Genomic DNA, 13,171 nt, shown 5'->3' with positions numbered 1-13,171 from the left:
ATCCAACCCCTTAAAATAAATACAATGATCTAAATTTTTCCTACTATATCCATGCTCATGCATAAACCTATTAAATTTCAAATACCATTGTCGAGGTGCTTGCTTCAAGCCATATAAACTTTTCTTCAATCTGCACACTAAAATCTCCTTACCTTTGACCTAAAATCCCTATGGTTGTGTCATATATATCTCTTCATCCAAATCACCATGAAGGAAGGCTATTTTCACATCAAGCTACTCCAAATACAAATCTTTAATAGCCACAATACTTAAAATAGTATGAATAGAAGTCATTTTAACAACAGGAGAAAATATCTCATTAAAATTAATACCCTTTTTCTACGCAAATCCTTGTAGAACTAACCTGGCTTCAAATTGTTTCTTACCTCCATCTTCTTCTTTCAACCTATAAACCCATTCATTCTGTAAAGCCTTTTTACCTACAGGAAAATTACATAATTCCCATGTCTTATTTTTCAGCAAAGAGTCCATTTCGTGTTTCATTGTAGACTCCCACTGAGTCTTTGTATCCACCTATACAACTTCATCATAACATTCAATTTTACTAGCTTCACTAAGTAAATAGAATACAAAAAAGGAGAAAATATTTTTGGAGGTCTACTTATCCTTGTTGACTGTCTAACATTCACTAAGGTGTGTGGTATTTATTGTTGCAGTTGTAGCAGATCATGAGGAATTACTTGAACATCAGCATTTGGAGTATCATCCAGCACTACATAATCATTTTCTTTCTTCTCATGTTGCTACAATAGATCTTTATACAACACTTTCTCATTGAATATGACATCCCTGCTTCTTACAATTCTATGATTTGCAAAATCCCAAAGCATATAACCAAATTCATTAATGTCATATCCAACAAATACATATTTCTTTGACTTAGCTTATAGCTTGGTTCTATTTTCATAATCAACATGTGAAAATGCTTCACAACCAAAGGTTCTGAGAAAAGAATAATTCACCTTCTTGCTAGTCCATGCTTCCTCTAGAATACCACAACCCAAATGAGTAGAGGGACCTCTATTAATCAAATATGCAATAGTATTGATAGCCTCCACCCATATGTTTAAGGGCAACCCTGCATGCAACCTCATACTTTGTGCACGCTCCATTATAGTATTGTTCATGTATTTAGCCACTACATTTTCTTGTGGAGTCCTTGGAATATTTTTATATCTATGAATACCATTAGTGGAGAAATAATCTTCAAATTCATGACTGCAATACTCACCATCATTATCAAATCAGAAACAAATTAATTTCTTTCTAGTCTCATTTTCAACCAAGCATTTCCCTTTCTTAAAAGTTTGAAATACATCAGATTTATGTCTAAGGAAATAAACCCATACTTTTCTAGTTGCATCATCAATAAATGTAACATAATAATGAGACTAGCAAGGGAAGACACCTAAGCTAGTTCCCATACATCTATATGCACAAGCTCGAATTTCTCACTTTTAGTTTCCTTCCCAGTCTTTACAAAATTCACTCTCTTTTGTTTTTCATACACACAACTTTCACAAAAATCCATATTAACACATTTTAGACCTGGTAAAACTTTCTTTGAATGAAGTAATTTTGTACCTTTCTCACTCATGTGCCCAAGTTTGTTGTTCCATAGTGTTGTATCAGAATCTAAAGCAATTATTTGTTCTCCTTGCTTAATTGCAGTAATTGTTCCTGAACATTCATTTTTTTCTAAAATAATCAAAGTAGAAGGAACAATATGACCTATAAAAACACATAAGTTGCCTACAAGGGAACCTTTTGCTACTACAAGGGAGCCTTTTGAAACCTTCCAATATTTATCATTAAAAGTAACTATCACCAAGTTGCTCTATTGAAATTAAATTCCTACTCAGCCTTGGAACATGTCTTATCTCATGTAGTAGCCAATGATTTCCATTCTGCAACTTAATCTTAACTTTTCCCTTTCCAACAATCTGACAGGATTCATTATCCCCCAAATAAACAAGCCCAAAATCCCCTTTGACATAATCAATGAAATAACCTCTATGAGGTGTAGCATGAAATGAAGCACCAAAATCTAAAACCCATGAATCATCAACACTTTCTAAATACAAAAGCAAAGCATCCTCTTCAAATTTGTTACTTTCCATATTTGCCTCCTTGTTCCCTTCTGCTTTATCTCCTTCATTGTTCTTTTGAGTCCAGCAATCTTTCTTCTTATGCCCTAGTTTACCACAGTATGAACAATCTCTTGGTCTGATAGATTGATACCTCTTCCCCTTTGACTTTCTTCTTGATTTCTCATGATTTCTAGAATTATTTCTTCTCTTAGTCATTATGCCTCTGCTTTGTGCATTCAAAGAACTTCCTAATGTAGATCCACCTAAGATTTTGCCATGAGTTTTCTCACTCAAAATAACACTGATCACATCATCATATTTTAGGGTATTAGATCCAAAAATAGAATTACTAATAGCCATTACCAAGCCATTATAGCTTTCACGCAAAGAACACAAAATCAAGAGAGCCCTAATTTCTTCATCAAAATGAATACCCAGAAAAGATAACTGACCAGTAATAGTATTAAACTCATTTAAATGATCTACAATAGATCCACCTTCTACCATCTTCATATTAAATAAATGCTTCACAAGAAATACCTTATTTGAAGTAGAGGGGTTTTCATACAATTTCACTAGGATTTATATCAACTCTTCCATCGTCTTCACTTTTGTAATGTTAAATGTCATTGATGGTGCCAAGCATAACCAAATGCTTCCAAGTGTCTTTTTGTCTAAAATCTCCCATTCTTCATTTGTCATAGTTCCTTGCTTTTTAGTTTTTCCTTCCAACAGCTTCCATAAATCCTTCTGATAGAGATAGTCCTCCATTTGCATCTTCCATAGCTGAAAGTTCTACTCATTAAACTTGTCAACCCTTAGCTTACTCTCATCTGCCATTGCTCCCACTCAAACATAAGACCTTCCTATAAAAGATCACTTAAAAAAATGATGACCAACCTGGCTCTAATAACACTTGTTAGGATTAACTTTAGACAGAAATTATAGTTACATGCACATATAACCAATATCATAAAAATAATAGATCTCACATAAGAGAACACAAGACACCAAGATTTAATGTGGTTCACCCAATCCCTGAGCTACGTCCACCAACAGCAAGTCCAATATTATTATTGTCCATTGATTACAAGTTGATTACAATATGTAATCTCTTATAGCTCAATACCACCACAAGAACCAATTTTTGCATCATACATTATGAAAATACCTAACCCTAAGCCCTTTTATACAAGCTTTTTGCCACTTACAAAATTAAGGCTAGAATAATAGAAAAATAGTAGCTAGCACCTTTTATAATATAAGGGCATTTTTGGCTTCACCCACATAGGGGCGTTGCCCCTCTACCCAACCCTGTACTACAATAGGGAGCGCACCTGAGGTGCTACCCCAAGACCCTGCAAGGGCATTGCCCCTTGACCCCATAGAAATAATCTAGAGGAAAATTATGCCAAATAAACCTCTGAGTCTAATTAGGCTCCACATCACAGCATTAGAGAGCTTCTTTATTCTTAGCATTGGAAAGATATTCCATGCAACAGTATGCTTGTCATGCTTGTTGATTTATTTGATAACCCAAATGCATGAAAGGAACAAGAAACTTGTTAGGACGGGAAACTACTTCAACAAGCTAGTCAGTTATTATTTTCTTTTCTTTTATTGAATATTTTTGTACATATTAGGTTAGATGTTTCCAAATATCTAATAAGTGCATGAGCGTAGTTGTTTTGTTCTTGGAGATAGCAATTTTTTGATATTTTTGTTAGGAATAAAGTGTCTCAACCTTGGATGATTCCTATTCTTTTCTTTTTTTTTGTAAATGTATTTTTTGCAAATAATGTAATTAAGTGTGAGTGTACATGTCTAGTTGGCATGTTGATGTGTCACTCCACTTGCCTGTGTTGGCATCTTGAGTTATGAAAGATTCCTATGATGGATTCCTATGATAGATTTCTATGATGGATTCTTATGACAGATTCCTATGACGCGTAAGAGCTATCTTTGGAATATTTAATTGTGTGTAAGGAGGTCATGACTAAAATGGTTATGATAGATTCTTATGACATGTAAGAGCTATTTTTGGAAGATTTAATTGTGTGTAAGGAAATCATAACCAAAACGGTTATGAGGGATTCCTATGATGCATAAGAGCTATCTTGGGAAGATTCCCTAAGTGCATTATATAAGAACTTTGAGGGTTGTTGATAGTTGAGGAGAGTGAGTATGTGAGTGAGTAGTGTATTGTTGGTTCTACTGGATAAGTCTTCCATATCTTGAAAGACCTTGCACTGTAAGTGTGTTGTAACCTTTGAGTTGAAGATAATATAATGTGCAGGTTTTGGAGGGGTGGGATTGTCTTACTGAAAGGTCTTTCCCCATCGGCATATCTTTGTGTTTATGTGTTATTATTTCTCTATCTCTTTTTTGTATTCATGGTTGGTTGTAATATTGTTGTTTACATTATATCAAATCTGTAATTGTAAGTATTTTAAAAGAATTTGCACAATACTTTCCCAAAGGGATTAGTGTAGGAAGTTGTTTTTGCACCTAAGTTTCCTTACAAGTGGTATCAGAGCTTGATCAACTTTTGATCCTAGTTGTTGGGTATGGTTCTTTTAAGCTAATGTCAAGTTGAGTGGGAATTTTTTGTAGAGCATTATGAATCTTATTTGTAGATTGAGATGGCTAGTTCATCATATGGAAAAATGGAGGTGGAGAAATTTAATGGCAGTAATTTTGAGTTGTGGAAACTCAAGATGGAAGACTTGCTTGAAGATTGTGATCTACGGGAGGTGACTTCACTTGATGTGAGACCTACATCAATATCTCAAGAAGATCAAGATCTCAAGGATTAGAAAGCTAAGGGTCTCATTAGACTCTGTCTAGCTGATTCAGTTCTCCTAAATGTTCTTGATGAGAAGACTACAAATAGTTTGTGGACATGGCTTGAGTCTATGTATCATGCCAAATCTTTGGTGAACAAGTTGTTCCTAAGGAAGAAGTTGTATTCTCTAAGAATGGAGGAAGGAGGATCTATTATAGATCATCTAAATGATTTTAATTTATTGATTGCATAGTTGACATCATTTGGTGTCAAGATAGAGGAGGACGATTGATGTATGACCTTGTTATGTTCCCTGCCAAATTCATGGGACCATCTTATGATGGCTCTTGGAAGTACTTTAGTCACTTTCAAAATGGATAATGTGGTGTCTTTGCTATTATTTGAGGAGATGAGGATAAAGTCATCAAATTCAGCTAAGGAAACTCTTGTTATTCATGGTAGATCCAATGATAGAGGTAAGCAAAATGAGAACAAGTCTAGAAAGGGTAGATCCAAATCCCATGGAAAATCAAAGACTCCTAGAAAGTCCAAGGCAAAATGTTGGAATTGTGATAAGACTGGGCACTTTCATAAAGACTGTAAAGAGCCAAAGAAGAAGAAGAAGGCCTCAGATTCAAGTTTAGAAAAATCTCAAGAAGACGGCGATACTTTCATTACAACCTTGGCAACGCATGCATTTGATAACATGTGGTTGATAGACTCAGTTTCTTCTTTCTAAATGACCTCTCATCAAAGTTGGTTCTCAAAGTATGAAGTTTTCAATGGTGGAAAGATGTACAATAGTTGGACAAGGACAGGTCACTATCAAATTCCTTGATGGATGAGTAAAGGGGAACAAAGGGGTAATGCACATCCCTAGTTTGGCATGAAACCTATTATTTGCAAGTATGATAAATGATGTAGGTGTGCAAGTTGTTTTTTCTAAATATGGATGTAAGATGATGAGAGGAGCTATGGTGCTTGCTAAGGGTACTAGGAGAGGTACTCTATTTCAACTTGATGCATGCATTTCTTAGTGCAATAGTTCTTTTGTTTCAAAGAAAAGAGCAGCTATCACTTCATCCCCACCATCTAAACAAGCAGTAGAGAAGACTGTGGTTATTGGTTCTGATGGCAGTGCAGCATGTGTACCTAAGGGTGCAAACACATTAGAAGGAAAGCTTCTTGAAAAAAGGACAATGTTGTGGCATATGAGATTTGGCCACATTGGTGAGAAGGGTCTCAGAACCCTGAAGAACAAGAACCTCATTGAGGGGTTAATGATTGTAATATCAAGTTCAACTTTTGCAAACATTGTGTCTATGGTAAACAAAATCGTGTTCAATTTTACTCTAGTTCTCACAAATCTTTTGATATTTTGGATCTTATTCATTTCAATGTATTTGGTCTTGTAAAAGTTCCTTAAATCTCCAAGTTTGTATTTTTTGTATATTTCATATATGATTATAGTAGAAGGACATGGATTTATTTCTTGAAAAGTAAGACACAAGTCTTTAGTCAATTATGTTTGTTTGTAGTGACTGATCATGAAAGTACTATACATACTTCATAAATTCTTTGGAGTTCGGGGGAGCATTCCTAAAAAAAATTTGGGTCATGGATGACATATGGCTAAAATGTTGTAACCCTAAAGCAACATAAAAATACTTGTATAAAAGGGCTTAGGGTTAGGGATTGTTTCATTGTGGTGATGTAAAAATTAGTTCTTGTGGCGGTATTGAGCTGTAAGGGATTATAGATTGTAATCAAGTTGTAATAATTGGATCATAATAATATCAGACTTGTTGTTTGGTGAACATAGCCCAAGGATTGGGTGAACCACGTTAAATCTTGGTGCCTTGTGCTTTTTCTGTGTGATCTACTATTTTTTGTTATTGGTTATATTTGCATGTAATTGTTATTTATGTTTGTGGTTTAATCCTAACAACTGGTATATGAGTGACATTGTTTTTTAGTTATCCTCTGCAAGAAAGTCTCATGGTTAAGTGGGAGCGATGGTAGACGAGGGTAAGCTAAGGGTTGATAGGTTTAATGAGTAGAACTTCTAGTTATGGAAGATGCAAATGGAAGACTATCTTTATTAGAAGGATTTATGGAAGTCGTTGGAAGGTAAAGCCAAGAATCAGGGATCTATGTCAAATGATGAATGGGATCTTCTAGATAGAAAGGCACTTGGAAGCATTTGATTATGTCTAGCACCATCAGTGGCATTTAATATTACAAAAGCTAAGACAACAGAAGAGTTGATGAAAACCCTAGCGACACTGTATGAAAAGCCCTCCGCTTCAAACAAGGTATTTCTCATGAAGCATTTATTTAATATGAAAATGGCAGAAGGTGGATCTGTGGCAGATCATTTAAATGAGTTTAATACTATTACTAGTAAGTTATCTTCTGTGGGTATCAATTTTGAGGAAGAAATTAGGGTTCTCTTGATTTTGTGTTCTTTGCCTGAAAGCTAGAATGGCTTGGTAATGGTTGTGAGTAATTATGTTCCTAGATCTAGTACCCTAAAATATGATGATGTGATTGGTGTTATTTTGAGCGAGGAAACTCGTAAGAAATCCTCAAGTGGATCTACATCAGGAAGTGCTTTGAATGCACAAAGTAGGGGCAAAATGACTGAGAGAGGAAGTAATTCTAGAAATCATGGAAAATCAAGAGGAAAGTCAAAGGGGAGGAGGTCTTAATTGAGAGGACCAAATGACTGCTAGTACTATGGGAAAATAGGTCATAAAAAGAAAGATTGCTAGAATAGAAAGAAAAATGAAGGAGATAAACCAGATGGAGACAAGGAGGAAAACGTGGTAAGTAACAAATCTAAAGAGGATGCTTTTCTTCTATCTTTAGAAAGTGTTGATGATTCATGGGTTTTAGATTTTGGTGCTTCATTTCATGCTACACCTCATAGAGGTTATTTCATTGATTATGTCCAAGGGGATTTTGGGCTTGTTTATTTTGGGGATAATGAACCCTGTCGAATTTTTGGAAAGGGAAAAATTAAGATTAAGTTGCAGAATGGGAATCATTGGCTACTACATGAGGTAAGACATGTTCCAAGGCTGAGTAGGAATTTAATTTCAGTATGGCAACTCGGTGATGAGGGTTGTGTAGTTACTTTTAATGAAAAAAATTGGAAGGTTTCAAAAGGTTCCCTTGTAGTAGCAAAAGGTGTGAAAGTAGGCACCTTATATCTTTGTACAGGTCATATTGTTCCTTCTACTTTAATTGTTTTAGAAAAAAAATGAAAGTTTAGGAACAGTTGTTGTAGTTAAGTAGGGAGAACAAGTAGTTGTTGTAGATTATGATATAGCACTATGGCACAATAGACTTGGGCACATGAGTGAGAAAGGTATGAAAGTACTTCATTCAAAGCAAGCTTTACCAGGTCTAAAATGTGTTAATATGGATTTCTATGAAATTTTTATGCATGGAAAACAAAAGAAAGTGAGTTTTGTAAAGACTGGGAAGGAAAACAAAAAGAGGAAATTAGAGCTTGTGCATACAGATGTATGGGGATTGGCTCAGGTATCTTCCCTTGGTGGCTTTCATTATTATGTTACATTTATTGATAACACAACTAGAAAAGTATGTGTTTATTTCCTTGTACAAAAATTTGATGTATTGCAAACTTTTAAGAAATGGAAATGCTTAGCTAAAAATGAGATTGGTAAGAAATTAAAATGTCTCTGATTTGATAATGGTGGTGAGTATTGCAATCATGAATTTGAAGATTATTGCTCCACTAATGGTATTTGTAGATAGAAAACTGTTCCAAGGACTCCATAGGAAAATGGAGTGGTTGAACGCATGAACAGGACAATAATGGAGCACGCAAGGAGACATGCATTTTCTATGAAGGATTTGGGGGCAGCAAAACAAATCCTTGGTATGAAGATTTTTAGAGATAGGAAAAATAGAAAATTGATGCTATCTCAAGCTGATTATGTTGAGAAGGTGTTGCAACATTTCTCTATGGAGAATGTTAAAGTTGTCAGCACACCTTTACCTAGTCATTTGAAGTTGACTAAGGAGATGTGTCCTAAGATACAAGAAGAGGAGGATAAGATATCCAAGGTAACCTATGCTTCAGCTGTAACAAGTTTGATGTATGCTATGGTATGTACTAGGCTAGATATTGCACATGCAGTGGGAGTTGTTAGCAGGTGTATGAGTCATCCAGGAATTGAGCATTGGAATGTTGTCAAATGGATTCTCAGATATTTGAGAGGAACATCTAATAAGTGTTTACACTTTGGGGGCTCTACTACTGATTTGGCAGGGGATATTGATACTAGGTAGAATACTATAGGTTATGTCTTTACTGTTGTTGGGGTAGCCATGAGTTGGGTTTCTAGGTTACTTAATGCTTTGTCCACTATAGAGGCAGAGTATGTAGTTTCTATAGAGGCAACCAAGGAGATGGTATGGCTTCAATTCTTCTTGGAAGAATTGGGACACCCTTAGAGGGATAATTATTTGTTTACAGATAGTCAAAGTGTCATTCATCTTTCACAGAATTTAGCTCTACATTCAAAGACCAAACACATACAGTTGTTGTACCATTTCATTTGGTCAGTTTTGGAGGATGGACAGTTAAAGATGGATAAGATACATAGAGATGACAATCCAGCAGATATGTTTACGAAGGTAGTAACAAGGGAGAAGTTGAACTCCTCTTTAGCTTTGGTTGGTCTTCTAGACTGACCATGAATAAAAGAATAGTAGAGTCCAGGGTGGTTTGATCCAGTGGGAGCCTCATGTGGTAGTAGTATTGCTATAGGACCAATCTCTAAGTGGGAGATTGTTGTCTAGTGTGGAGTCTGATCAGTCCCCAAGTGGGAGATTGTTAGTTTGTGGTGAATGATCAAGAAAGTATTATACATACTTCATAAATTCTTTGGGGTTTAGGGCAGTGCCCCAAAAAAAAATTTGGGTCATGGTTGACATGTGGCTGACATATGGTCGACATGTTCTAACCCTAAAGTGACTTAAAAACACTTGTATAAAAGGACTTAGGGTTAGGGATTGTTTCATTGTGGTGATGCAAAAATTGGTTCTTGTGGTGGTATTGAGTTGTAAGGGATTATAGATTGTAATCAGGTTGTAATCACTGGATTGTAATAATATTAGACTTGTTATTTGGTGGACATAGACCAAGGATTGGGTGAAGCACATTAAATCTTGGTGCCTTGTGTTCTTTTTTGTGTGATCTATTATTTTCATTATTGGTTATATTTGCATGTAATTGTTATTTCTATTTGTGGTTTAATCCTAATAAGTTCAATGAATTTAAATCCCTTGTAGAGAATTAGACTAGTAAGAAGATTAAATGTGTGAGAACTGACAATGGTGGTGAGTTTTTCTCAGCAGAGTTTGAATAGTTCTATAAAGAACAAAGTATCGGAAGGCATAAGACAACTCCTTATACCCCACAGAAAAATGAAGTTGTAGAAAGAATGAACAAGACACTGATGGAGAAGGCTAGGAGTATGCTTAATGGAGCTGGTCTTGAACAATGGTTTTGGGATGAAGTTATGGCCACTGCTTGCTATATGGTTAACAGATCTCCTACATCAGCTCTTGTTGGTAAGACACCCATGGAGGTGTGGTCTAGTAAGAAGCCTTCAATTATACATCTTCATGTTTTTGGTTGTGAAGCTTATGCACATGTTCCAAAGGAGAAAAGATCTAAGTTGGAAAAAAAAGTTGCCAAATGTATTTTCATTGGATACAAAGTTGGTATGAAAGTATCCAAGCTTTGAGACCCTATAACTAGTAAGGTGTTGTATAGTAGAAATGTTATTTTTAGAGAGCTAACATCTTCTCCTATTGTGCTACACTAGATGAAAAAGAGAAGAAAGAAGATATTGTTCAGTTGCCTCCTACCCCTAAGAAGACTGAACAGAAAGACCATGTTGGGTCTAATGATGAGGAGAGCTCTAGTAGCTCTGATAGTTTAGAAGAAGAGTAAGAACAACCTCAACCTTAGCCCTTGAGGAGATTCACAAGAGTAAGAGAGCAGCCAGAAAGGTTGGGTTATTCTATGTTAGATTCCAATTGTGCTTGTGCTTTGATTACTAACACTGATGAGCCTAGATCTGTGAAAGAGGCTTTGGATATGGAAGATGTAGGTTCCTAGATTGAGGCCATGGATGATGAGATAGCTTCATTGGATAAAAAAATTAAAAATTGGGACCTTGTACATTTGCCTAAAGGATGAAAATTTGTTGGTAGCAAATGGGTTAAGAAATTATGTGCAGATGGCAGTGTTGAAAGGTACAAAGCTAGATCGATTGTGAAGAGGTATTCACAACTAGAGGGAATAGATTATGGTGAAATATTCTCTCATATTTCAAAGTTGACATCCATTAGATTTCTTTTATCTCTCATAGCATCATATGATTTAGATATAGAAAAAATAGATGTGAAAACAACTTTCCTTCATGGTGATTTGGAGGAAGAGATTTATATGTCACAGCCTAAGCACTACATTGTTAAAGGTAAAGAATCTTTGGTTTATAGATTAAAGAAGTCTTTGCATGGTTTGAAACAATCTCTTAGGATGTGATACCTTAAGTTTGATGCATTTGTGTTGTCAATTGGATTTGTGAGATCAAAATTAGATCATTGTGATTACTTTAGAGTTGAAAATGATCGCCTTCTTATTGTTGCATTATATGTTGATGATATGTTGTTGTTTGGGAAGGGTAAGGGTATGATTTCTAATTTTAAATCTCAATTGTCAAAACAGTTTGAGATGAAAGATCTTGGGGCAGTAAGGTACATCTTGGGTATGGAAATCAGTAGAGACAGGTCTAATAGAAAACTTTGGTTGAGTCAAAGTAAGTATGTGAAGTTTATGTCGGATATGTTTAGCATGGCAGATTGTAGACCATTGTGTGTTCCTATTTCTATGGGAACAAAGTTATCTATAAATGATTGTCTAAAATCTCCTAGTGAGGTGGAGGACATGAGTAGAGTATATTATGCTAGTGTAGTTGGTAGTCTTGTGTATGCTATGGTATTTACTAGACCAGAAATTACCCAAGTAGTGGGAGTTTTGAGCCAATTTAGAGATAATCTTGGACGAGTACATTGGGATGTAGTTAAGAAAGTATTCAGATATTTGAGGGGTACATTAGATTAATCCATTTGTTATCATGGTAACTCTTCTGGGCTCCACATTTATTTTTTATTTGTGGGTTTGTGGATTTAGATTAGGCAGGTGATATTGATAGCAAGAGATCCACTAGTGCTTATGTGTTCACTATGTTTGGTGGTGCCATCAATTGGACGAGTAAGTGACAACCTTTGGTTGCTTTGTCCACTACAGAAGTTTAGTACATGGTTGCTACTCATGCTTATAAGGAAGCCATTTGGCTTAGAAGATTGTGTTCTTATATTTGTGTTGATGCAAGATAGATTACTATTTGTTGCGAAAATTAGAGTGCTATTTGCCTTGCAAAGAATCCAACTTTCCATGCCAGAACGAAGCACATTGATGTGCAGTTTCACTTTGTGAGAGATATGGTGGAAGATGGAAAGGTAAATTTGGAGAAGGTAGATACTATAAAGAATGTTGTTGATGCGTTGACAAAACCAGCGGGCATAAAGAAGTTCAAATGGTGTTCAGAGTCTATGGGCCTTTTAGCCTATAGTAGTTAGTTCTTGTTATGTTCTTATTGCTCTTATAAGGTGTTCGACAAGTGGGAGAATGTTAGGAATAAGGTGTCTCAACCTTGGATAATTCCTATTCTTATTTTTTTTTTGTAAATTTATTTTTTGCAAAGAATGTAATTAAGTGTGAGTGTACATGTCTAGTTTCCATGTTGATGTGTCACTCCACTTGCATGTGTCAGCATCTTGAGTTATGATGAATTCCTATGATGGATTCCTATGACAGATTCCTATAATGCATAAGAGCTATCTTTGGAATATTTAATTGTGTGTAAGGAGATCATGACTAAAATAGTTATGACACGTAAGAACTATTTGTGGAAGATTTAATTGTGTGTAAGGAAATCATAATGGAAACAGTTATGATAGATTCATATGACATGTAAGAGCTATCTTTGGAAGATACCCTAAGCACATTGTATAAGCACTTTGAGGGTTGTAGATAGTTGAGGAGAGTGAGTGTGTGAGTGAGTAGTGTACTATTGGTTGCTACTAGATAAGTCTTTTGTGTCCTAAAAGAGCTTGCACTACAAGTGTGTTGTAACCTTTGACTTGAAGATAATACATTGTGCAG

Source organism: Cupressus sempervirens, chromosome 6 (assembly GCF_028749045.1).
Source record: "Cupressus sempervirens isolate cs-2001-9-10 chromosome 6, ASM2874904v1, whole genome shotgun sequence".
In the NCBI taxonomy this organism is placed as follows: Eukaryota; Viridiplantae; Streptophyta; class Pinopsida; order Cupressales; family Cupressaceae; genus Cupressus; species Cupressus sempervirens.
The sequence above is the reverse complement of the archived record's forward strand: the minus strand, read 5'-3'. Positions refer to the sequence as shown.